We start from the raw sequence: 25,679 nt of genomic DNA on the forward strand, positions 1-25,679 counted from the left end.
GATTTGCTTTGTCATAAGTATATGTCTATTCAAATTTGATAAATCATGATAAATTATTTTTGAGTGTGATCATAATGACTTACATTTACAATATATAGAAATATATGGAAACATACATATGGAAATTTCCATTGTCCCAGAACCTTGCCAATATGTTACATTTTAGTATTCTTCTGGGTATGGAGTTATATCTCATTGCATTTTTTAATTTTTCTTTCTCTGATGACTAATTAATTTGATTATATTTTATTTTATATTATATTTTATATTATAAATATATATAATTTTAAATTGTATTTATATTTTATTTTATATTATAAAATTGGCCAGGTAGATGTGTTTTTTGAAGTGTTTGTACAAGTCTCTTGTCCAATTTTTTTATTGGGATGTATAATATTTTCTTACTGATTTTGTAACTTTATGTTGAATATGAGATATTTCTCAGTTTTATTTAAGCTGTGGCTTGCCTTTTCGTTATATTAATGTTTTTTAAACAAACATAAGTTGTTAATTGTAATGCACAACACTTACTAATATAAAATTGCATCTGGTGCAGTAAGGGAACCAGCATATTCTTTTTCAAAAATGGTCAAATGATGGCAGTTTCATATGATTCAACCCAGCGGTTTAATTTTCCAATTACTCCCTCTATGGATAGTATTTTCCATATCTTTTACAAGGTATTTATCTCCCCAAGATCATTATATTCTCCTGTTATTGTAGAGGAGATTGCTTGTCTTTCTGTCTATATTTAGTGCTACAATTTATCTGAAATTCATTTCCTTGAGGTTTTCACACACACTGCAATGTCACTCCTGCCATAAATCACGTATCCACATATCTGCATTCGTTTCTGGATTTATTCTTCTGTTCCATTGGCCTATTTGTCTAACATTGCATCAAAACAACACTCTTTTAAATACTGCCTTTTAAAAGTAACATTCAGGAGATAATGTCTTTCCACCCTATATTTCTGCAGGAGACTCTTTTCATGTACAATTTAGATTGAGTTCCTCAAGTTCTTTAAAATAGTTGGGATTTATGTGGAATTGCATTTATTTATTTATTTATTATTTTATCTTCTCATGTGACTTTGATTTGTTTGGGCTGACTACAAGATATGTGAAAGTTTTGCAGATAATTTGAGCCCTAAGATGTGTTTATCTTCCCCTTGACCTGATTTAAGTCTGCATTTTAAAGATATCCATGGATGCTAGAAATCCATTCTTACCTTACTTAATTCAATTGTAAGAATAATATGACTTGAGGCCAACTCTGTCATTTTTTAAGCCTGGTATACTTCTGATTCACCCTTTCTTTAGTATAGGGGTCAGCAAACTATGGACTTGTGGGAGAAATGTTGCATGCTCGCCGTTGTTGGAAGGAAGGTTCTATTAAAACACAGTGACATCCATCTATTTAAGTGTTATCAATGGCTGCTTTTCTGGTACAAAAGTATAACTGAATAGTGGCTACAGAGATAGTATGGCCTGGAAAAGCTAAAATAGTTACTCTCTGACTCTTTATGGAAACTGTTCGCTGACCTCTGTTTCAGAATACAAGTTTTTAACTGAACAAGGAGAACACTGGACACCGGGTGGGGAACATCACACCCCAGGGCCTGTCCTTGGGGGGAGAGGCGGGAGGGATAGCATTAGGAGAAATATGTAATGTAAATGATGAATTAATGGGTGCAGCAAACCAACATGGCACATGTATACCTATGTAACAAACCTGCATGTTGTGCACATGTACCCTAGAACTTGAAGTATAATAATAAAAAAAGAAAATCAAACATTACTAAATTGTATGTCTTAAAATAAGAGTCCCCAGTAATCCTACTTCTAAAGAGAACTACAGTTGTGAATGTGGAAAAAAAAAAAAAAAGAATACAAGTTTTTATGGTCTCCAAACAAGGCATGGTGGTTTCATTAGGATTTCCCTCTTTGGCATGATCTGGATTCCAATTTTTCTCTCCAGCCCCAGGAGCCTGCTACTGCCACTGCTCAGCATCTCAGCCTCTCGTTTGCCTCTTCAGGAAATGGCAGATGTCCCTCCTGGAAAACACGTACCAAATGCTAAGCTTAACTATCTGTGTTCCATCTTCTCTTGCTTCATTGCTCATGGGTCTCATCAAATAGCAGCATTCCTATGTGTTCAAACACATTTTAAAAAACATATTTTCTAGTATTTCTCACCATTCTCAGCGTAAAGGTTGGTACACATTACATAATCTGCCATTAACACCAGAGAAAATTCTGTATCTTTTAAAAAATGTGTTGGTTTTGCTAGAATATCCACTTCATGAAGTTAAGTTGTGTCCCTGTTTTTTTTTTTCTCTAACAATGTATCTCTAGGCTGTAATATGGAGTTTGCATCATATTAAATAGGTGTGGTGTCATATAAAGCTGTAGAACTCAGGTGCATCTGCGATTTGGATTATTCCTTACACAGAGCATTACTTTCCTAAGTTGACCTATCTTCCATCAGAATACACAAAAGCTTCATAAATGCGATTCATATTATAAAACATTAATAATCCCAAACTGCAACATGCTACTTTGTTATCTGAAAAAATGTAAAGTTTAATTTTTTTAGTTTGACACTTGAATATATTAAACTGGTTTTGGTTGTTAAAGGTCAGGAACTTGTTTTAAACTTTAGAAAACTGCCTTTTTTTCTCCTTTTGGGAATAGATCTTTCATATAAATAATAAGTAGGCTTAATGCTTCCCCTCAGAGAGCAGACCCAGATGTCTGTAGAATAGAGCTTTGGTTCCAAATAAGGTTCGTTTTTCTGAGGGCCTATAATTGTAATTCAAGGGCTTTTGAGTTGATTCCCTACTGGAATGCAGAGAGGGTCTTATAAATAGCCTCTTTTAAAGGAGTATAATTTATATGAAGTGGTCATTCATGTTATAGGGTCAATTAACCAATCTTTATGATTGAGAAGAAAAAACACCAAATATATGCTGTCATATTTTCAAGGAAGTTCTCAAGAATGTGGAGATGACTATGACTGTGTGCTAACATGGATTGTTCAGACATGCATATGAGGGAGACTAGTACAGACAATTCATTGTATATTTTAGTTTTAAAATCCTCTCTGTGATGGATCTGATCAGAATATCCAACAGTAGTGGAGAAATCATAAACTCATAAAATGAAATTTAGCCTAATTTTTCCATATTACTTTACTCCTTAAATTAATGAGACTCTATAAGTAACTATTTTGTTTTAATAGAGAATAGCTGTTTGATGTCTTTCTATCCCTCCTTTTCTTCTCTGATGGAGTATGGGCATATATTGGGAAAGGATCTCACTCCTTTGGACTCATGGCAGTTGAGAGAAGACCAGATTCTAAGATCCCCGTAGAGTTCATGGGATCTTCCTGGGGCTCTACTGCAGAGATACTTGATCCACCACTTAACCCTTTGAACATGGAGAGGTAATCAGAACCCTTTTACTACTTGGGATTGATCATACTGGTTCCCTTACTGCAAATGAGATTTGGCCTATGATACAACAGCCCCACCTTCTACAAACATTCTGGGGTGCTACTACCTAACACATCACCTCAGTGTCACCTCACTGGGTAACCTGGAACTTCCAGGCTCCTTGCATCCATGTGCAAGCTTTGGAGACCTGGAGCTCCTACATTAATTCATTGACCTGCTTTCCCTCTGCTGACACTCTCCATCATACTCTTATGGTATGCTCAATGGTTTATTTATACATTCTTTGAACTAAAAATTTTGGCCAGGCGCGGTGGCTCACGCCTGTAATCCCAGCACTTTGGGAGGCCGAGGCGGGCAGATCACGAGGTCAGGAGATCGAGGCCATCCTGGCTAACACGGTGAAACCCCATCTCTACTAAAAATACAAAAAATTAGCTGGGCGTGGTGGCGGGGGCCTGTAGTCCCAGCTACTTGGGAGGCTGAGGCAGGAGAATGGCGTGACCCAGAGAGGCGGAGCTTGCAGTGAGCCGAGATAGTGCCACTGAAGTCCGGCCTGGGAGAAAGAGCGAGACTCCGTCTCAAAAAAAAAAAAAAAAAAAAAAAAAAAAAAAAAAAAAAAAAAATTGAGTGCCTCCTGGGTGCAAGGTGGTGCTATATGAAAAAGCTAGAAGCTAGAAGCACCTTAAATGCCCGGTCGGGTATGGTGGCTCATGCCTGTAATCCCAGCACTTTAGGAGGCCGAAGTAGGCAGATCCCTTGAGACCCGGAGTTCGAGACCACCCTGGGTAACAAAGTGAGATGCTGTCTCTACAAAAATAATACAAAAATTAGCCAGGCGTGGTGGCACATGCCTGTAGTTCCAGCTACTCGGGCGGGTGTGAGGTGGGAGGTTTGCTTAAGCCTGGGAGATCAAGGCTGCAGTGATCTGTGACTGTGCCACTGTACTCCAACCTAGGTGACAGAGAGAGACCCTTTCTCAGAAAAACAACAACAAAAAGAAGTACATTAAATGCTAACAGTATTTATCTCTGTGCATAATCTAATTAATTTTACTTTCAGACTTTTGGATTTTTAACAATTCTGTGTAATACTTCTGTATCTTAGTAAGAGAAATACAAACAAAAAAATGAGCAAAATGCTCCCAAGCTTGCATTGGCCTTTTCATTATTCCATGTTACCTCATATTCTAGAACTTGGTTTCAACTGGAAAGTTTACAGAGGTTACACAATATAAAGTGAGTGAATGAAGTGGGAGGTTGAGACTATCATGAACTGGAAAGCATACACATCATCTACAAGAGAAATTGCGGTTTGGCTACCAAGTTTTGTGGGATTGTGGGGCTAGAATTTCCAGATTTCCAATATTCCAAAGAAGCCAGAACTCTTCTAGGTTTAAAGTATTTGAAGGGTGTTGTTGATGTACGCTTTTAGTAATAACAAGTAAGCATTTATTGTTTGTTTGTTCTTCTTGGTGTTAAATTTTGTGGCACTAACTCCTGAATCAGTACTTTATTCTGTAGATTGCATAATTCCAGGACTAATGAACTTCTCAGTGGTAGTGAGTAGTGTATGAGTCTGATATCTTGCTTTTTAAATAATTCTGCCAAAATTATTGAATATTTTGTTACTTGGCATCATACCCTTGCTTCCCCTGCTAAGGTACCAATTATGTGTTGAAGACCTAGGACATAGCCATTTATGTTAGGGGTATAGGATCAATATACTTAGGCCCAAACAGTCTTAACAATAACAACCTCTGAGGAAGGTATATCCTTGTTCGAGTATCATTGTGACCAAAAGTAAAAACAGTTACTTCTGTCAGACTCTTTTATTTAAAAGTGCTAATATAATATTTGAGAAAAAAAATTTTCAGTATTAAAGATCCTGATGGTTACTTGTGTATTATTATTTATTTATAAATATATTTAACCTACACATAAGTATATATAAATATATCAACCCTAGGTTGTAAAGAGTAAACATTTTATGTCTAATGGGAATCTAAATTTTACTTAAAATTTGTGAAGAAAATTATGATGTCTATGTTAAAATGTAGAGAGGTATGGCTTTGGAATTGAATTTTAATTTTAAAGCTTTTAGTCACTAGGCACAGGGTTGTGCAGTTTTTGAGCCTCTTGTTTCTTCCCCCCATCTGTAATATAAAGATATTGATCACGTTACCTCAAAGAGTTTTTGAAAGGTTTAAAATAAATCATAAATATCTGGGTGTGGTGGCTGACGCCTGTAATCCCAGGATTTTGGTAGGCTGAGGTGGTGAGACAGCTTGAGCTCAGGAATGGAGACCAGCCTGGGCAACATGGCAAAACTCCATTTCTACAAAAAGTACAAAAATTAGTGGAGCTTGGTGGTGTGCACCTGTAGTTCCAGCTACTAAGGAGGCTGAGAAGGGAGGATGGCTTGAGCCTGGGAGGCAGAAATTGCGGTGAGCATAGATCACGTCACTGCACTCCAACCTGGGCAACATAGCCAGAAGCTGTCTCAAAAATAAAAATAAATAAATAAATGAGTAATAAATGCAAAGTGTATAAGTGCCATGCCTGTGAAGTATTCAGCAAATGTCAAGTTAAAATTGTTATCCTTATTAGTAGCTGTGGAATAAAATGTAAAATTTGCATGACAGCTTGAGAACCAAATGAATAATTCAAAGAAATTTCATGGGTATTTATTCTACCTGTTACTATGGCCATGCCCCACCTTTACCTCTGGACTTCACTCTACTGTCATTTTGGCTTGCTAGTGACCCAGGCAATGATTGCCTTTATCATATGTATATCATGTCAAGCATCTTTCTGTGAAGCTAGTTTGGGCATATATGGGATGCACAGAAAAAAAAATCTAGTTTGAATGGCTTCACTAATTTCCACTAGTCTACCTGATTCTGTACCATGTAAGAATTTGAGAAAATTGACTCTCTTCCTGGCAAAGGAAAAAAAGAAATATTAAACTAAAACCCGAAACCAAACAAAAACAAAAACAATCTGCACCACATGACCATGTCTTGACTGTCATTTAAACCAAAGCCTGACTATGTGTTGGTGACAAGGTCTTTCAACCTTCCATATAATTAAATAATTTAAATGGTTTTTTATTTCCATAAGGTCTTTTAATTTTATTCAGCTAATTTGCATATTTTTGAGGGCCAGTGGGGCTGGGGAGAGGTTAATTCAAACAGAAGAATGACCAAAGGTACATAGACTGAAATTCAAAGATACTTCCCAAAGTCCCATTCATTAGTTTCATGTATTTACTATTTCTGTTCCCATTAGACAACTAGTTTTGAGTGAGTAATACATCTTTCCCATAAATGGTCTGTGTGTTCCCTCTTCTCCCATACTACCCAATGTCTTACATTGCATAAGGCACTGGACTCTTCCCTCTTCTTCCATACTACCCAATGTTTACATTGCATAAGGCACTGGACTCTTCCCTCTTCTCCCATACTACCCAATGTCTTACATTGCATAAGGCACTGGACTAACAAGAAGATATTGGACTACTGAGTTGTGCAAGGTTTCACTCCTAGCTGAGAGTAAGTGTTCCATTTCTTGCTTTAAACAATTTCATTTTTAAGAATGATCTCTTTTTCACATAGAAAGGAAGGATCATGAAATAATTCTGTTCATGCTAAAGTCCACAGAAACCAGTGAAGATTTCCACAGATGTCTCAACTCTAGCAGTGATTGCTCTTGTGCCCAGAGATAGAGACAGTTTGGGAAGCAGTTGATGTGCCTTACTGTAGAGTCCACAGGGCTGAGCTCCGGAGCAACTGCAAGCCCCCAAGAAAATTTCATTAGGCAGTCTGTGTGCACTCCTAGGAGGACAGGATGGCAGTCTGCCATAGCATCTGTGCTCATTTTCCACTGAGTCACTCTGATCTCTCCTAAACTCACCCACTCTTCCCTAAATCCCACTTTTCAAAATATGTGGTATTCATAGGAGCACTCCCTGAGTGAAATAAAAAGGAATCTGAAAACTAAAAATAATAGATAATATGGTATGTTAATTGTCGGCCTACTCAATCTTATTGGGCTGTTCTCCACAGCTTTTAAATATATGTGTGAATATATATATATATATATATATATATTTTTTTTTTCTTTCTTTTCACCATCTGCTCCAGTCCACTGTGAGTAAGTCCTGCTGTGCTGCTCCTGTAAATCCGCCCATGCCAACTCTCTGACATTCTTTTAGATCCTTTGGCATAGCTCCTTTATTCCCCTCTCCAACACTCCTCTTCTATTTTGTGGCTTAGCATCACCAGCCTCCTATCCACACTGCAGAGATGGCCGGTCTTTTCAGGAGGTGCTGCTGGCAAAATCGGATAGCTATGCCAACAAGCTTGTTGTGTTGTTGAAAAATAGTAGGATTATCAGGTAAAAGAAAAAAATAAAAGAAAAGCAAAACATAGAGAAGAGTTCAGAATAAAATTACAGACAAAATGAAAGTCAAATTTGAAATTGTACTAGTTATGCAAGGCGATAGAAAACCTTAGCTTGCGTCAGCTTCTTCTGCAAAGCTTCCCATGTCTCTCGTCTCATAGACTCACATAGGGTGCCTCTTTGTTTTCTCCATTAGCATCTCTACGCACATATCTATCGTAATATTTGCCACACTGACCCATTCTTGGAGGTTTATTTACGTTTCTTTTATTAGAATAAAAGTATCCTGTGAGTAGAAACTCTCCTGTTCCTCATTGATGCCTGGCACATAACACATAATTAATATGTTTTTACAATGAAATAAATAATAGGAGACATCTTAGTCTGTTTGTGCTGCTACAACAGAATACCTGAGATGGAGTAATTTTTAATGATCAGAAATGTATTGGCTTATGTTTCTGGAGGCTGGGAAGTTCGAGATCAAGAGACTGGCATCTTACCAGGGTCTTCTTGCTGTGTCATCCTTTGGTGGAGATTGGAAGGGCAGAGAGAGTGCAAGAGAGGCAACAAAAAAATGTCAACCTCTCCCTTTTATTACCAGCCTAATTGTGTGATAACAGTGTTAAACCCTTTACTCCATCTTCATGACCTAATCCCCTCTCATTAGGCCCCACCTCCTAAGACTATTACTTTGGGGATTCAGTTTCCAACACATCCTTTTTTGGAGGACACATTGAAACCATAGCCAGCAACTATCTAACTCTTGTGTATTATGTGTGTAAGAAGAAAGAAATATCACACAGCTAACTTTATGTCAGATTTTAAAATTTTATTATGATGTAAACAAATTGTTAATAAACTTATGAGGCAAAATGCAGATAATTTTTTCATATTATACGTACTAAGCTGTAACAAGAACATAAAAGCTCTGCTACCTGCCACTTAAAACTTTACTGAGAACTTAACACATTAAGATGTCTTTTCTTGATACAAAGAAAAGACACAGAAATAACCACAGATTTGATTTCTTGACTCCAAAAACACTTACTATCAATTGACTGAACCAAGGTGTTCACTGTTCTTGATTACTCTCACATTTGAATTTCTTACACTAAAAATTATCTATATTAGCTTTCAAGCTGTTTCATTTAGCTCAGATAGAGAGAAATGATAGGGTAGGTTTTATATATAATAAATCCCTAACTGATATTTAAATAAGTACAAAGCTGACCTATTTTCTTAAAAATAATTATGCTTTTTAGTAACATAAAAAACCTGAAAACTATTTCAGAAATTACAAAGGATATACAAAGAAAAGTGAGACTTCTCTTAATCTCAGAAGTCTTTGTTCTCTTTTTAAAGGTATCCACTCGTTTTTTTTTGTTTTTTTTTTTAGAGACGGAGTCTCGCTCTTTTGCCCAGGCCGGACTGTAGTGGCGCTATCTCGGCTCACTGCAAGCTCCGCCTCCCGGGTTCATGCCAATCTCCTGCCTCAGCCTCCCTAAAGATATCCACTCTTTCCCATTTATTGTATTTATTTTAGAAATGTTCTACATATTAAATCATGTATTTACATACAAAGCAATAGTTGTTATCTATTGCTGCACAACAAATTATCAAAAATTGGCCGCTTAAAACATCACACGTTCATTATTCCACAGTTCGTATGATTCACAAAAAAGTATATAAATGAAGAAAATTATCTAACACCAGAGATATAAATCATTTTGTACAGATATAACTCATCTGTACCTTTTGCTGCAGGGTCACTCACAAGGCTACTGTCAATGTTGGCTAGGACTGGGGCTCATCTCAAGGCTCAACTGGTGACGGATATGCTTCCAACCTCACATGTTTGTTGGCAGGATTTAATTTCGGTATGAGAACCCCAGTTTCTAGCTAGTAGTTTTCTGGAGGTCACCCTCAGTTCCTTGCCACATAGACCTCCCTGAGAAGACAATAGAGAGAGTCTGAGAGCAAGGCAGAAGTTCAAGTCTTTTGTAAATCTAATCATGAGCACACTATTTCCTCAACTCTGAGGTATTCTACTGGTTAGAAGCAAGTTACTTCATGAGTGGGATTTATATGAATCCATCAACACCAGGAAGAAAGAGTATTGGGAGCCATCCCCTAAGCTGCCTAACGAAGTCTGTACTTTGTTAGTACAGTAACTTACATGTACTATTACATGTTCATATTACTTCCACATGTAAAACACATTCCCCCCAATTTCCAAAAGTTCTCAAGAGTACTAAGCTATTTAAAAATTTGCTCTAAGTCTAAAATGTCATCACTAAAATAAGGTTCAGGTATAGAGGTTGTAGGTTGTTAAGCAGACCTCCCGAAGCACAGTTCTTCTCTATCTGTGAACCCGTGAAACCGAAGAGATTTGTTATCTTCCCCTACCCACCCCATCTACAATGGTAGGTAGGGCTGGGGTGTAGGATAGGAGCTGCAGACATTTCTGTTAAAAACTGAGAGGTAAAAAAGTGTTCATAGGCTGGGCGTGGTGGCTCATGCTTGTAATCCCAGCACTTTGGGAAGCTGAAGTGGGCGGATCACCTGAGGTCAGGAGTTCAAGACCAGCTTGACCAACATGGTGAAACCCTGTCTCTACTAAAAATACGAAATTAGCTGGGTGTGGTGGCGCATGCCTGTAATCCCAGTGACTCAGGAGGCTAAGGCAGGAGAATCTTTTGAACCCAGAAGGTGGAGGTTGCAGTGAGCTGAGATTGCGCCATTGTACTCCAGCCTGGGCAACAGGAGCAAAACTCCGTCTCACCCACCCCCACCAAAAAAAGAGTTCATAGTAATTTTGAAATTTCACTAGGCAAAGGTTTGAAATTATTTGTTCCAAGGTCTGGGAATAATTCTCTGTGATCCTTGGCTCTGCCTTCTGGGCTCTTGATTTCTCCCTTAAATTACCCTCTTTTTTTTTTTTTATGACAGGTAGAATATGTTGCACTGACATGGGTTTTGCAGTATGCTTTTGACCAGTAAACATTCAGGGAAGTCCTAGAGTCTCTTTTCATTTTCTATTCTCTTTTCTCACTCAAACTATCCAAACTGGCAGTGTTTTGGTGATACAGTTTTCTCAAATATTTTTCAGTCTTCTGTGAATTTCACTGGGGTTCATTCTATCTGATGGAAGTCACACCTACAAATGTGTCTAGATAAACCCTTTTCTACCTTGGGCTTCTGCTGAGGTGGCTAGGGACAATGCCCTAACACTTTCTAGAAGGCCCATGATTTTGTTGAAGGGCTTCATTAAGCATACTCTTAACTTTTTTTTCATGACTTTTTGTGACTAAGTACTCTGATCCTTTATCTTTCCGAGGTTTTAACAAAAAGTTTGTCCATTCACATATTCAACTCTATCTTTAGTCCAGGCCTTATCTCTAGAACAGATTTTTCTGACAGTGGTTGAAGGTAATTTCTTAATTTTAGCATCTTTTGCCATATGAAGAGTTGAGAACTTTAAAAATCATCAGCCCTAATTTCTTTTTCATTTAACAGTTCAATCCTCGATTTCTCTCCTCTTACCTTTTACCATAAGCCGCAGGAAGAAGTAGGGTGGCATCTTCAACACTTTGCTTAGAAATTGCCTTAGCTAAATGACTAGGTTTATGATATAAATGTTCTGTTTTCCACATAATTGGGATGAAAACTTTGCCAAACTTTCTGCCACTTCATAATAAGGGTCCTTGTCCCTCTGGGTTTTGGTAACATGCCCCTCACTTTCGAGTCCTCATCAGCAGTATCCTCAAAGTTCACATTTTTACTAACAGCTTAGTCAAGGCAATTGAGGCTTTCTTTATGATTCTCCTTCAAATCTTTCCAGCCTCTTACCACTGCTCAGTTCCAATGCTACTCTCACACTTTCCATAATTGTTATGGAAACATCCTGCTTCCAGGCAGCAAAATATGTATTAGTTAGCCATTACTGCAGCTTAAGACAATGCATATTGATTATTGTATAGCATCTATAGACATGGTGTCCAGCCATGGCTTACCTGTGTTCTCTGCTTCTAGGGCTTTCATAAGGCTTCAATCAAGATGTTATCTAGGCCTGGGGTCTCTTCTCAACACTTCACTGCAGTCAAACCCCCTTCTAGGCTTTCATTACCAGCTATGGGATTGAGGGCTTCAGTTCCTAGCTGGCTGTTAGCCAGAAGCTGCCCCTCAGTTCTTTGTCACATAGAGCTCTCCAAAGGGACCACCTACTATGCCAAAGCATGAAAGGCAGAGAGGCAATATAATCGGCTAGCAAGATAGAACTTACAATTATATGTGGCCTAATAATAGAAATGACATCCCATCTCATTTGTCATTTTCTATTTGTTAGAAGCAAGTCAAAGATCCCACCTACACGCAAGGGGTGTGAGTTACATAAGGGTTTGAGTACCAGGATGCAGGGATTTGTGGGGGGGGGGGCGGGGGGCGGGGAGGAGCATCTTATAATCTGCCTACCAGAAACACTGTACACCATTTTTCCCATTAAATAACATAATTTAAAAGTCGTTCCATATAAACATACATAGAGATATCTCTTTCTTAAAATGTCTTCTTAATATCTTTATCTATGGCTAAGTCTTTGTATATATTATATACTTGATCAATGCCACCTTATTAAAAAAGTACAAAGTGACAAGAAACGTATGTGAAGCCTACTGATGTATAAATTTCATAACTTTATAATATGTATCTGAAAAAATTACACTGAATTTATTCTACTTTATAGAGTTCTGATGGTCTGCTGAATATAAAATCTACTTAGAAATAAAGTGAAAAGGCCATTATTACTTTTCATTCATTGATTATATCTTTGCATCCAAAATTCAATTCAGCTACAGTGTATAAAATTGTAGTCTTAGGTTATTCTCTACTTCTTATGTACCTTACTAAAGGCTTAATTTACATGACCACAATGAAGTCAAACTCAAAAATGATATAAGAATATTAAATGAAACGAACTCTTAGATAGTAATATTCTAAACATAGAGCTGGTTTCACTTACTAGTAAAGAGAATATGTAAAAGTTTCTCTAGAGCAAATATTTTCATCAACTCTGACAGGCCAATAAAGGAAGCATTGCTCTTTGAATCCTCCCCTGACTCATTGCATTAGAAATCTGTTTCTATATCCCTTTTCCCCCTCAAGTAAATAACACTATGTTGTTGTTATCTGAGTTTTTGGTTCTAAAACTTTGTTTGACCATGTGTTTTATACGCATTCTTGTTAAGAGAAATAGAGAAAGATGGCACTCAATTGATCTCAAGACTCTCTTCATGAATATGGAAACAATATATATCTCACTTAAGGAACAGGGAATTTACTGAATACCCATTATAATATTTCCCCACCCTGCTGTAGTAATAAAAACATATTTAGCAAAATATTACCTTTTTTGAAGAAAAATCAATCCCGTTAATTATTAAGGGATTGTTTAACACTCCCATAAATTTCCAAAAAAACTTTCAGGTTAATAGGACTTTATGATGTTACTTAGTATTTTTGATAATAAAACTACATTAGAGGCCTTTTATATTTCTATATTGTAAATGATTCTTTCTGTATTTCTACTCATAAACAAACAGGATTGATTTGGAATGTGACCACATCTGGTAAAGTCATACTTATAATAAAGTATTGACTTAAATTAACTCTCTGAGTAATATTAATAGTATTTTTTTCCTGTTAGCCTAACCCAAACTGTCAATATTTGTTAAGTGGAGTTGAAATTTATACTATTTTCTTCACAATGGCAATGAAATACATACTTAATGAATTTGTCTTGGCTAAACCACATAATCAGGGCAAAGTGAAATTATTTAATAATACCTTATTTCCTCCTCTTATTTTGAACAATGTCTCTTTATTTCCTCAAAATTTCTGAACACAGACTCTTCCTAATTAAATGTGTATATTGCTACTTCTTTGAACCCGTAAAACACAAAGCATATATGGACTTCGTGCTGGCTAAATTTTGAAATCATTTCCCTTTCCTGCAACAGGCTTTACCTGTTGTGAAAAAACGTTATAATAATTTTCTTCAGAAAGTACATTTTTATAGAGACATAGATTTTGGCATTTTCACACGTTAGATTTCAAAAGGAAATCTTGACTGTGCCATTTAGAATTTATTACCTTGAACTGTGGTCACAATAGCAAGTCTCTCAAACTTTAATTGCATGGACAATTCTATACTATACTGGTAGAGCACGTGTATTTATGACTCAGAACTAGATTCAGTCATGCCTTGAGCAAATTCCTTACCTTCTGTGGTGCTCTCAGTTTATATCCACACATTGATATGACTTTCTAGAGAATGAAAATAACCAAGAATATCATACCTAACACTTAATAAACACTCATGCCTGTAATCCCAGCACTTTAGGAGGCTGAGGCGGGTGGATCACTTGAGGTCAGGAGTTCGAGACGAGTCTGGCCAACATGGTGAAACCCCATCTATACTACAAATATAAAAATTAGCCTGGAGCGGTGGCACACACCTGTAGTCCCAGCTACTTGGGAGGTTGAGGCAGGAGTATCGCTTGAACCCGGGAGGCAGAGGTTGCAGTGAGCCAAGATCGGACTACTGCACTCCAGCCTGGGCAACAGAGCAAGACTCCATCTCAAAAACAAACAAACAAACAAAAAACACTCATTAAGTGTTAGGTATCATTGATAACAGTAATAAAACATGTCAAATATATAAATATCTAACTTATTTATCAGTCTCTTTTAAATTTCTCATTTTGTGCTTTGAGGTTGTGAAGCACCTACTCCACAAAAATAGAATTTCTAAACTCAACTCATGACATACAGTAACTAACTAAATATTATGTTGCATTCAGTTGATATAGAATATAATCTTAATAAATAATCTTTAAAATATTTGTAAAAATTATTTATGTTTTAAAGAGAGTTTTATTTGATTTTTGCCTGCTAATAAAATAGCAGGCAAAATAGCTAATAACAGGAAGTTACTCTGCATTTTTTTCATTGTATTTTAATGTATACATTTTTTGTCTGCCCAGTTGATTTACCTAAAACTTGTGGGTTTTCTCCTCTAAGAATTACCATAAAGTAAGAATGGAAGACATAGAAATATAATCCCAGTCTGAGGACAGACTAATTACCACTCCAATATTTTTGCAGGAGACAGACATGTAGCTGTATTTAAATTTCTCCTCTTTATCCAGTGTGTGGGTGTTTCAAAACGCTATTGTGTTCACGTCTGTTCATAATCCAAGGGTGGAAGACTCTAAACAAGCTATCTTGTGTGTGGTTGCTTCTAAACAGTTTTATTAATCATTTCCCAGTTTTTCAACAGAATAATTGCCATTGCATTTCAAGCAATCCTCTTTTTTTCCTTCTCTTTCTCTCTGTCTTTTAAAAAATATATTCTGGGCCATTTTTGGCCCATGATAGAATATAAATTAACTTTGCCATTATTTAGCTATTATCCTGCTCACTACTTTTTTTTAAATTTTTCAGAAATGAACTTTAATGCTAAGAAGCCTGGGGGTAGCTACTGGTTTTGTTAGTAATTATCAGCAACTACAAAAGTAGAAGATGCATATATTAGCACTTATTATATGCTAGCACTGTTCTAAGCACTTTGGATATATTAGCATACCTAATCCTTGTAAGAACTCTATGATGTAACTACTAAGATTATAATGCTGATTTTATAAGTGAGGACATTGAGTCACAGTATTTTGTTTATTATGTTCTAATTATATCTTACATGGAAACGGTAATGTATTTTACAAGTGTTATAAGCTGGAATGTGTTCATATGCTCATTTCAGGTAATTGCTCTAATTTCACTCTGCCTATCTAAGAGATGGGCCAGCAAACTTTTGGAGCAAAATAGCAAATATTTTAAGCTTTGCTGGCCATATAACCTCTGTTACAATGAATAAACTCTGTCATTGAAAATATATAAATGAATGGATGTGGCTGTGTTCCAATAAAACTTTATTTACAAGTGGGACAGATTGACCAATTTCAGATCCAGAGTATTTTTTAAATCCATAACATATTTACTTAGTCTTTAGCTGAAAAAAAAAGTACTGAAATCCTACTTTGTACGATATACAGATTCATTTTCCTTGGAGGACATTTTAGCAACCCTTAAAAGGGAGTGAACATTTTAAGAACCCTTACAAGGGAGCGCCTTGCATAAAAAATAAAAGATGCCTGTCAACTTTTAAGTTTAGTGTCTTTGCTAAATGTATCCCTAACTCCAAGTAAATGTAATTAAAAAATGAATTCAGTGTTTCATCAATTCTAAGATGCACACATTTTATAAATCAATACCTATGAAATCAGAATGTGTCTTACAATGTATACCATCTCAGCTTTGAGGAAATACAGAATTAGCTCTTTTTGTTATGTTTTATATTCAATAACTTTTAGTAAAAAAACCCACCAGAGGTACCACCTGTAATTGAGTTGTGTTTATTAGTCATTTCAGGGAGGGAGAAGGCACACGTGGTTAAAACAATGTTGAAAATGACTTGTAGGATTTAAGCTTGTTTCAGCAGATGTGGGGTAGGGTTTAAAACAGTGGAGATTTATTCTGCATTGGATGCTGTCCGGATGTACGGGTAATTTTATGACTGGGTATGTTATAAATGCTATGTAGAACATGGGAAGTACAGACCAAGGCTAAGCTGTAGTGGTAAAACGGTAGCTAGTCACTCACGCTATCCAGGATAGGGTGATATTTGGTCATTTTTGTGGCTTGGACAAAGTTTTTATCTTGTCTGTGTTCAGACATGATTACAGAGTGATTGTGGTTTTTGTCTCAATTCATCAAGGTCTCAAAGTGGCCTTGTCTGACGTTGACGTTCAACAGCTGTCACTAAGACCTCTCTGTCAGTGCCAGGCCAGCCTCTGGATGTCAGGAGCTGGTGTTCTCTGTCTAAATATGGCGTTAGGTTAATCAACTTATAATGTGCCTATAAACTTCTAGGTGGTATCAAAAAGCTGTACTTGTAGCTTTTATTCTTAAAATGTAAGGTTACCTGAAGTAATTAAGTTTGAATTATAATGCCTAGTACAGTGTCCTGGTTACAGCAGGTGATCAGTAAACTACTATTACACGAGTTAATTCCATTCGTAAGGCAGAGTTTTTCAACTGAATATTGATGACAATTCTAAATAAAATGTATAGGAAATGAATGGCACATAAATATTCATAAAGTAGTTGGATGCGTCTGACAGAACTTTTAAACATTAGACTGATGAGCTTCTCTTACTTCAGTAAAACACAGGACATTTTTCAATCCATTTTCTCACTCTCTCCTAAGATAATGCTACCTTTAAAGCAAACCAAATGATTTACAACTAGGCCAAAGGAGCTCCCAAACATAAGATTGCCTTTGAGACACATGTAAACTGTTCACCCTGAAGGACAAAATAAAAATCTAAAAAAGAGTCCAATAACCACACATTTTAATACTTCTCACTGGAAAATTATTGAGAAATTTATTGTGGTACTTTATCCTCTCTCTGTCTCAGAAATTATAGCATTACATTTTAAAGGCCTGAAAGAGCTATTCCCATGACTTGGAATAGCAGGTGAAGGAACAAAGTTAGAAGAAACAGAGTAAACAGAGTACATGAAATCATAGGTAATGTGAATGGTCTGCACTAATAACGGTTGTTGAAGCCATTCAAATTCCTTGACTCACAATTTATAGTTAAATGCATCATTCTTTTCCAACAATTCTTAAAATGTCATCTTTTTCACAGCAACATTATTCTCATAAATAAAATGAAAAGAATCTTGTTCTGAAAGTGTCATTTTTTAACACTTACCAAGAGCAGAGAGTTGCAAAAGTGTATTTCCTTACATAAGTGGGGAATCATGAAATCATCTAAGCAATAAGTTTTCTGAGAAAGTTTCTAGAAAGGGCTGTGTGGATCTTGTTAGGATGAAGTATCATTCTGATTTATAGAATCGCTAAAGCACTCCTTATTAAACTGTCACTCAGAGGCTACACAGTAGAAAAAAGCTATTATTGATTTAATTAGGTCTTTGGAGTTTTGTGGTTTAATAGGAACAGTTGCCTGCACGTGGACAAGAATGCACATTATTGATATTTTAATGTGATTAAATTTAAAGGTGATGGCATAGTGAAAGTAGAACATTTCTCTTTTCTTGGCTGTAGTCATGGTTTATAGCTGATACCTCTAATTGTGGAACATGGCTCTTTAAAATTGAGTTTCATTAGGTGTTTCAGTGTGGCACAGACTGAACAAGACAGGACTGGAAAATACTTATAAATAATACAATAGGAAGACATGCACTTATTTGAGCACAAGGAAATGAAGTTAATAGAGTATGAAGCTCTGTTTCAAAAAATATGTTCTCTCTTCTATCATAAATTCCTTCTGGGTGGATATTTTTTGAATATAAGAGTTTAGTATGATCCCCCAGGAAGTTTATTTTAAGGCAATAAGAATTCATTTTTTAAAGATAATACGCATTGGCCAGTTCAATAACAAAAATGTATCCTATAGGCTCCTAGATAAGACTACTTCATGTGAAATTCCAAGTTGTTATAACGTGAAACATTTAGGGATAAAGGAGAGTGCCTGCCCTGACTGCTTTCATTTTGGGCAAGATCCTTTCCGGCTCTAATTCTGCCATTATTTCTGAGAACACTTTTTGGGAAGAGATGAGCCAACAGAATGTAGAGGTTTAGGAATTTAGGCATAATTTCCTCCTTCCTGCAAAGAGGTGCTAGGATGGTGTATCTCTCTATAAGACATGGGGGCTGAGGTGGTGACGAGTTCTTATTCTGAGCACAAAATTATCTAGAAAGTTACACTAAAGATCTTATTCCATGACACCACATTCAATACTGTCTTTGAATGTAAGGAAGAACCACCTCTATCAGACAGGTCAGTGATTAAAGATTTTTTTGGTAAACGTATCCTTGTATGATCTATGGAAACTTGTTGAATCTCTTAAGATTGGCATAGCACTTCTGTGCTGTCAACATTTAAACTGCATTGATTAATCTACAGAATCAGGGATCTATACTAACCAGCAAACTCTCTCTAAAGTGATTCTTCATGTAAGTAGCTTGAATAAACCTTCCTAGCTTTGTGATCCAATTTTGACCAAATAAGTTTTGGAAAACCTATAAAACGGCCATTTCCTTCATGTTAAATAAATTCTTTTGTGATTTTCATGAGAGTGTAAATTGATATAACCACCACGGAAACTATATGGAAATATCTACCAAGGCAAAATGAACATATATCATATGACCCACATTCCTAGGCATATATTCAATAGAAAAGCATACATATGTTCAATAAAAATTATGAGCAACAATGTTTATAGCAGCTGTATCTTCATAGTCTCTGTATTAGCTTGCTTGGGCTGTGGTAACAAAGTACCACAGACTGGATGACTTAAACAACAGAAACCTATTGTCTCACAGTTTCGGAGGCTGGAGTCTGACAGCAAGGTGTCAGCAGGGCTGGTTCTTTCTGAGGTCTGTGAGGAAGAATCTGTTCCGTGCCTCCCCACTAGCTTCTGGTTTGTTTCATCTTTACATAGCATTCTACTTGTATAGATGCCTGTTGGATAGCCCATGTTAATGACCTTAGTTCAGCTTGATTAGCTCTATAAAGAGCTCATTTCCAAATAAAGTCACATTCTGAAGTACTGGGGGTTAAGACTTCACCATATAAAACTTGGAGGTATACAGCTCAACCCATAACAGTCCCTAAATAAAAATGGCCTAAATGTCCATAAACATTGAATAGATTCATAAAATGCAGTACATTCCAAAATAGGAAGACATGCTATATAGAAATGAGAAGACTGACATATCGACACATGAATCAACGTGGATGAATCTCAGAATCACAGTGTAGAGCAAAAGCAGCCAGAAATTTATATGCTGAATGACATATAGAAGAATAAATACTGAATGAATTAATGCATATCAAGTTTCAAAATAGTGGCTACCTTTCAGGGATGGGAGCAGCAGAAACTGGAGAGGACTAAAGAGTAGTCACTGGTATGTTCTAATTCTTCATTTAAAAATGGGCATGTTGATGGATTCACCTTGTTTTAATTAACTAAGCTGTACACCCATGATTGGTATACTATTTTTAATTTTAAAAGACATAATATAAAAAATTCTAAGGCACAAAAGAAAGAGATAAGTATATGACACCTGTAACGAAGACACCAAACATGACTCCAATCAATCCCAATGAAAATTTCCCAATTGACAAAATTACTTATAATTTAATGGAAAATAAATGCTTTAATAAATATGTAAAAGTAATCATGTTGAAGCCCAGAGGTTGTAGCAACAAACTCGTTTGTTAGAAGAATATAAGCAAACTTCAAAGAAAATCTGATTTAAGAGCAGATTTTTTTATGGATGAGCAAAAGTGCTACAGGCGAAAAGTAGAAGTATTTTAGAATTTTGGATTGGCAGAAATTCATAACAAGACTTGGACAAGGTGTGATCAGGAGTTACTAGGAGAGTCAATGTGACTGAATGATGAAGGGAAAAGTTTCAGTGTAGCTGGGTTATTTGTCCAGCTGAGAATTTATGGAGCCCAGAGGTTGGAATGCTTTTCTATGTTCTTTTTTGATTGTTGACTCCTTTAACATGGTTTCTGTAAGTTAGACTTTTTTTTTGATGCCTCCCTAAATATCCCCATCTTATGACTGACAACGTACTGAATCACACAACAAGTATTTCATCTATTCAAGAAATATAGTATGCAGTGTGGCTAACAGAGTTAGCTTGAAGTTTAGCTTCTGGGTATATAGGCAACATTTAAGGAAACATCTACTAATATTTAAAACATTAGAAAAAATATTTATTTAAAAATGTCTTAAAATCCATGGTTGAGCTAAATTTAAAATAAGAGAAGGAATCAGAGGTAAAGAATACAGTACAAGACAACACTACAGAGGTTAGGATCTGCCCAGCGAATATCCTGAGTGCATTTGGAAATTCAGTGTTCTGGTGCCTGAGTGTTAAGGGTTGCTTATGTGTGAGAGAGGAGATAAACCACCTGACTTAAACAAGGTGGAAGCTCAAATTAGAGATCCCTTGTGTAACACTGAGACAGCAAAGGATCGTACCTCCTTCCTATTTGAGTTTGTTAAAAATTACAAAATAAATAAAAATAAAGGCAAGCAAGGGAACTAAAAAGCATGCTACAGAAAATAATTTTCCTTTTCCAGCCATGGCTTTACAAGAGGAAAAATCTGACTTAGAAAAAGCCTTAGGAAGTTAGAGGACCAGGGCCATTATTTACACTATCTATTGGGACCCTGAACTGAATTTGAGATTTTCATGAGCTATGTTCAGAATTTCTAGTGCTGCTAGGCATCTGACTAAAACAAACACAAGTTATCTCTGGTGCATTGCAATTCAAGCATAGGAAGGCCTCAAAGATTTTTCAAAAGTCCAAGAAAAAGTAAGTCAAAGAATAAAGTCAAAGAAAAGTAAGTCCAAAGTAAAAAATCACTGAAAACATTAGGAAACAAAATACAATGCAAGTGAGTCAACAGAAAAAAAAAAAAATCAGCAAAATCATTCTTGAAAGGCTTGCACGTTAGAATTATTGAAGAAAATATAAAATAAGTTATTTTTAACATATCTAAATACATAAAGAACCGAGTTGAAAACATGAGAAAAATGAAAGCTTATCAAAACTGATGAAGCAAATTTGTGAAACTACTAGTATGAACTTTCACAACTAAAATAACAGTTGAAATTAAAAAATTAATTGAAGTAGGCTGGGTGTGGTGGCTCATGCCTGTAATCCCAGCACTTGGGGAGGCTGAGGCGTGACGATCATGAGGTCAGGAGTTTGAGACCAGCCTGGCCAACATGGTGAAACCCTGTCTCTACGGAAAATACAAAAATTAGCCAGGCGTGGTGGCATATGCCTGTAATCCCAGCTACTCAGGAGGCTGAGGCAGGAGAATCGTTTGAACCCGGGAGGCAGAGGCTGCAGTGAGCTGAGATCACGCCACTGTACTCCAGCCTGGGTGACAGAGCAAGACTCCATCTCAAAAAAAAAAAAAAAAAAAAAAAAAAAACAAGAAAAAACAAAATTAATTGAAGTAGTGAACATCAGAATAGATGTAGCTCAAGAAAAAATTGACAACTTGGGAAATGTATCTGAAGAAATAAGAATTCAGCACAGAGAGAAAAATAAAATATATAATGATATTAATATAAAAATATGTAAATAATATAAAGGAGATTGTATACATATATAGTATAAGGTAATAATGATGAAAAGTTATTTAATCAGAAATCTAGAAGCAGGTATTGGGAAACAGAAGTAATAGTCAAAAATATATTTCTAGAATTGATTAAAAAAATCAATCCTCCAAATAATTGGAGGAAGGCTAATGAATAACAAAGGTATGGTACTTTAAAAGAAATAAAACTGAAACACGCTGAACATAAATGGAAGACTTTAAAATCACTTAAAAATAAAAGACAGGTTTTTTTCAACAAATAAATGATTACTTGACAGAGCAATAATGGAAGCAAAGGACATTAAAATAAGTTATTCAAAATTTGAGAGAAAGCATACAGATTCAGCTAGAATGACATCTAGCAACATTACCTCTCAAAAACAAGGACAAAATGATGGCAATATTAAACAAGTAAAACTTGAATGATTTTATTATCTATGCTATCTTCAAAGAATTCTAAAGAGTGAACTTCAGAAAGAAGAAAAATGATTCTAAAAGGAAAATGGAAGGTGAAAAAAATGATAAAATGTATTTGCATGTAAATCTACTCAAATAGTCTCCATAGGGCAATAAAAAACACTTGATATTTGTGGGGTTGAAAGATAAAGATAGAATAAAATTCCTAGAGAATATGACACATGCCTCACATAAGCAAAGGCGGCTCTAGCTCTTTCGAAGTTCTCCAGTTGTTTTCTTCAACTGTCTACAGTATCCACTAAAGATTAGATATATAGTGTACAATTTTCAAAATAGTAAAGACTAAACTGAAAAGAGAGAAAAAAGTGATTACACAGGCAACCAAAAAAAAAAAAAAAGAGAGAGAGAGAAAAACACGGGAAAAGTTTGACAATTTAAATACACAAAAATGTTATGTGTTGTTTACAAAAGCTATAGTTAAAACATAAAGACATAGAAAGTCTAAAAGTAAAAATATTAGTTCATTTTATTCCATGTGCATTCTACTTAACATGACTGTATCAGTGTCTGTAAAAATAGACTGAAAGGCAAAAGCATTGTCCATATAAACCATAATCATGTACTAAGAGAAGGCTTAGTTCATCAGAAAGCTCTAACCATTCTTCGGTATACAGTTAGTAACATGACTTTCAGACTTAGGAAGCAACATGGACAGAATAAGAAGAAAAATGAATAAACCCACAACCAAGATGAAGATTTTGATTTAGTAATCCCAGTTATTGTTGGGTCAAGCAGAGAGAAACTCATTGTGTATCAGGAGACTTTTTTAACATTATAGCAAGCTTGATATAATAAGCATATATACAATACTTCATTGAATAACTGGAGAACGCACATTTATATACAATCACTTTCAGACATCTGAAAAACAAGGAATACTGCCTCATTTTATAAAGCATTATTCTTTTACCAAAAACAAAAAAGGACTTCAGAAGTAAGAAAAATTGTTAATAAATATTAATAAGTCATGAATGTAGAGGCAAAATAATAAATAAAAATGATAAAGTTGCTCTGAAAAACAGTGTGGAGTTTACTCAAAAGAATTAAACGTAGGACTGCCATATGATCCAGCGATTCCACTCATGGGTGTATACAAAAAAGAATTGAAAGCAGAGACTCAAACGGATATTCTTTGTATACAGTAGTCCCCCCTTATCCACAGGAGATACCTTCCCAGACCCTTAGTAGATGCCTGAAATCACAGAAGTACCAAAGCCTATGAACACTATGCTTTTTCCTACACATATACATCTATGGGAAAGTTTAACTTATAAATTAGACATATAAGAGATTAACAACAACAATAATAAAATAGAACAATTATAACTACCCTTGTTTTTCTTTTCTTTTTTTCTTTTTTTCTTTTTTTTTTTTTTTTTGAGACCGAGTCTTGCTCTGTGGCCCAGGCTGGAGTGCAGTGGCGCCATCTCGGCTCACTGCAAGCTCCGCCTCCCGGGTTCACGCCATTCTCCTGCCTCAGCCTCCCGAGTAGCTGGGACTACAGGCGCCCGCCACCACGCCCAGCTAGCTTTTTGTATTTTTAGTGGAGACGGGGTTTCACCATGTTAGCCAGGATGGTCCCGATCTCCTGACCTCGTGATCCGCCCGCCTCGGCCTCCCAAAGTGCTGGGATCACAGGCGCGAGCCACCGCGCTCGGCCCACTACGCTTGTGTTTTAAAGCCAGTATGTAGTAAAATAACGGTGACTTGAACACAAGCACTGCCATACCACGACAGTAGATCTGAGAACCGAGATGGCTACTAAGTGACTGATGAGTGTGAAGGGTCTACAACGTGAACACGCTGGACAATGGAGAATTCGCGTCTCAGGTGGAACACAGCGGGACAGCAAGAGATCTCATCACACTACTTAGAATAATGTGCAACTTAAAACTTATAAGTTGTTGTTTCTGGGATTTTCCATTCAATATTTTCATACCACGCTTGACTGAGGGTAACTGAAACCTTGGAAAGTGAAAGCATGGATGAGGGGCGACTACTGTACACATTATGCATAACAGCAAAAAGGCGGACGCCACTCAGTGTTCACTGGTGGAGGAATGGATTAAAACCAATGCGGCACATACACACAGTGGAACATTATCCAGCCACAAAATGGAAAGAAATTCTGTCACATGCTACAACATGGATGAACCTTGAAGACATTACGCTGAGTGAAATCAGCCAGTCACAAAAGACGAATACTATATAATTCTACTTATATAAGGTACCTACAGTAGTCACATTCATAGAGACAGAAAGAAGAATGGTGGCTTCCAGGAGCTTGGAGGAGGTAGGAATGGGAAGTTACTGTTTGATATGTATAGAGTTTCAGTCTGGAAAGACAAAAACACTCTAAAGATGAATGGCATTGTTGGTTGTATGACAACGTGCCTGTACTTTATGCCACTAAACTGTACACTTAAAATGATTAAAATTGTAAGTTTTCTGTTGTATATATTTTAACATGATAAAAAATCATAAACAAATATTTGATAAATGAATTCAGCAGTGTATAAAAAGTAATATGTCGTAGTAAAGCTGGGTTTATCTCTAGAGTGCAAGATGATTTAATTTAATGCTGAGAAATCTGTACCTTTTAACAGATTGAGAGAAAAATATCAAGAGATGCAAAAACTACTTTCAAAATCGAATTCTTCAGCATTGGAAAAAAACTTATGAATAAAAATAAGGAGAAAGAACTTCATTAGCTTAATAAAACATATCTTTAGAAGATTGTAGAGGAAACCACCATATCATCCTAAATGAAAACTTGTTAGAAGTAATTTTTACAAAAATCAGTGGCAAAGATGATAAGTATCATTACTTCTGCCCATCAATATATTGGAGGTCCTGGCCAGCATATGCAGACAAAAAGTAATCAATGAACAAACAGATAAATAGATACATAAAAGTAAATATACAGAAGACAGGAATCAGAACAAAGAACATGATATAATCACTACATTAGAAAACCCAAAATAATTGGCAGGCAAATTCACTGAAATAATAAGGACATATTAATGATTTCGATGGACGCAAGGCTAATGATCAGAAGTCAATGACAC

The sequence above is a fragment of the Pan troglodytes genome, chromosome 1, assembly GCF_028858775.2.
Source record: "Pan troglodytes isolate AG18354 chromosome 1, NHGRI_mPanTro3-v2.0_pri, whole genome shotgun sequence".
In the NCBI taxonomy this organism is placed as follows: domain Eukaryota; kingdom Metazoa; phylum Chordata; class Mammalia; order Primates; family Hominidae; genus Pan; species Pan troglodytes.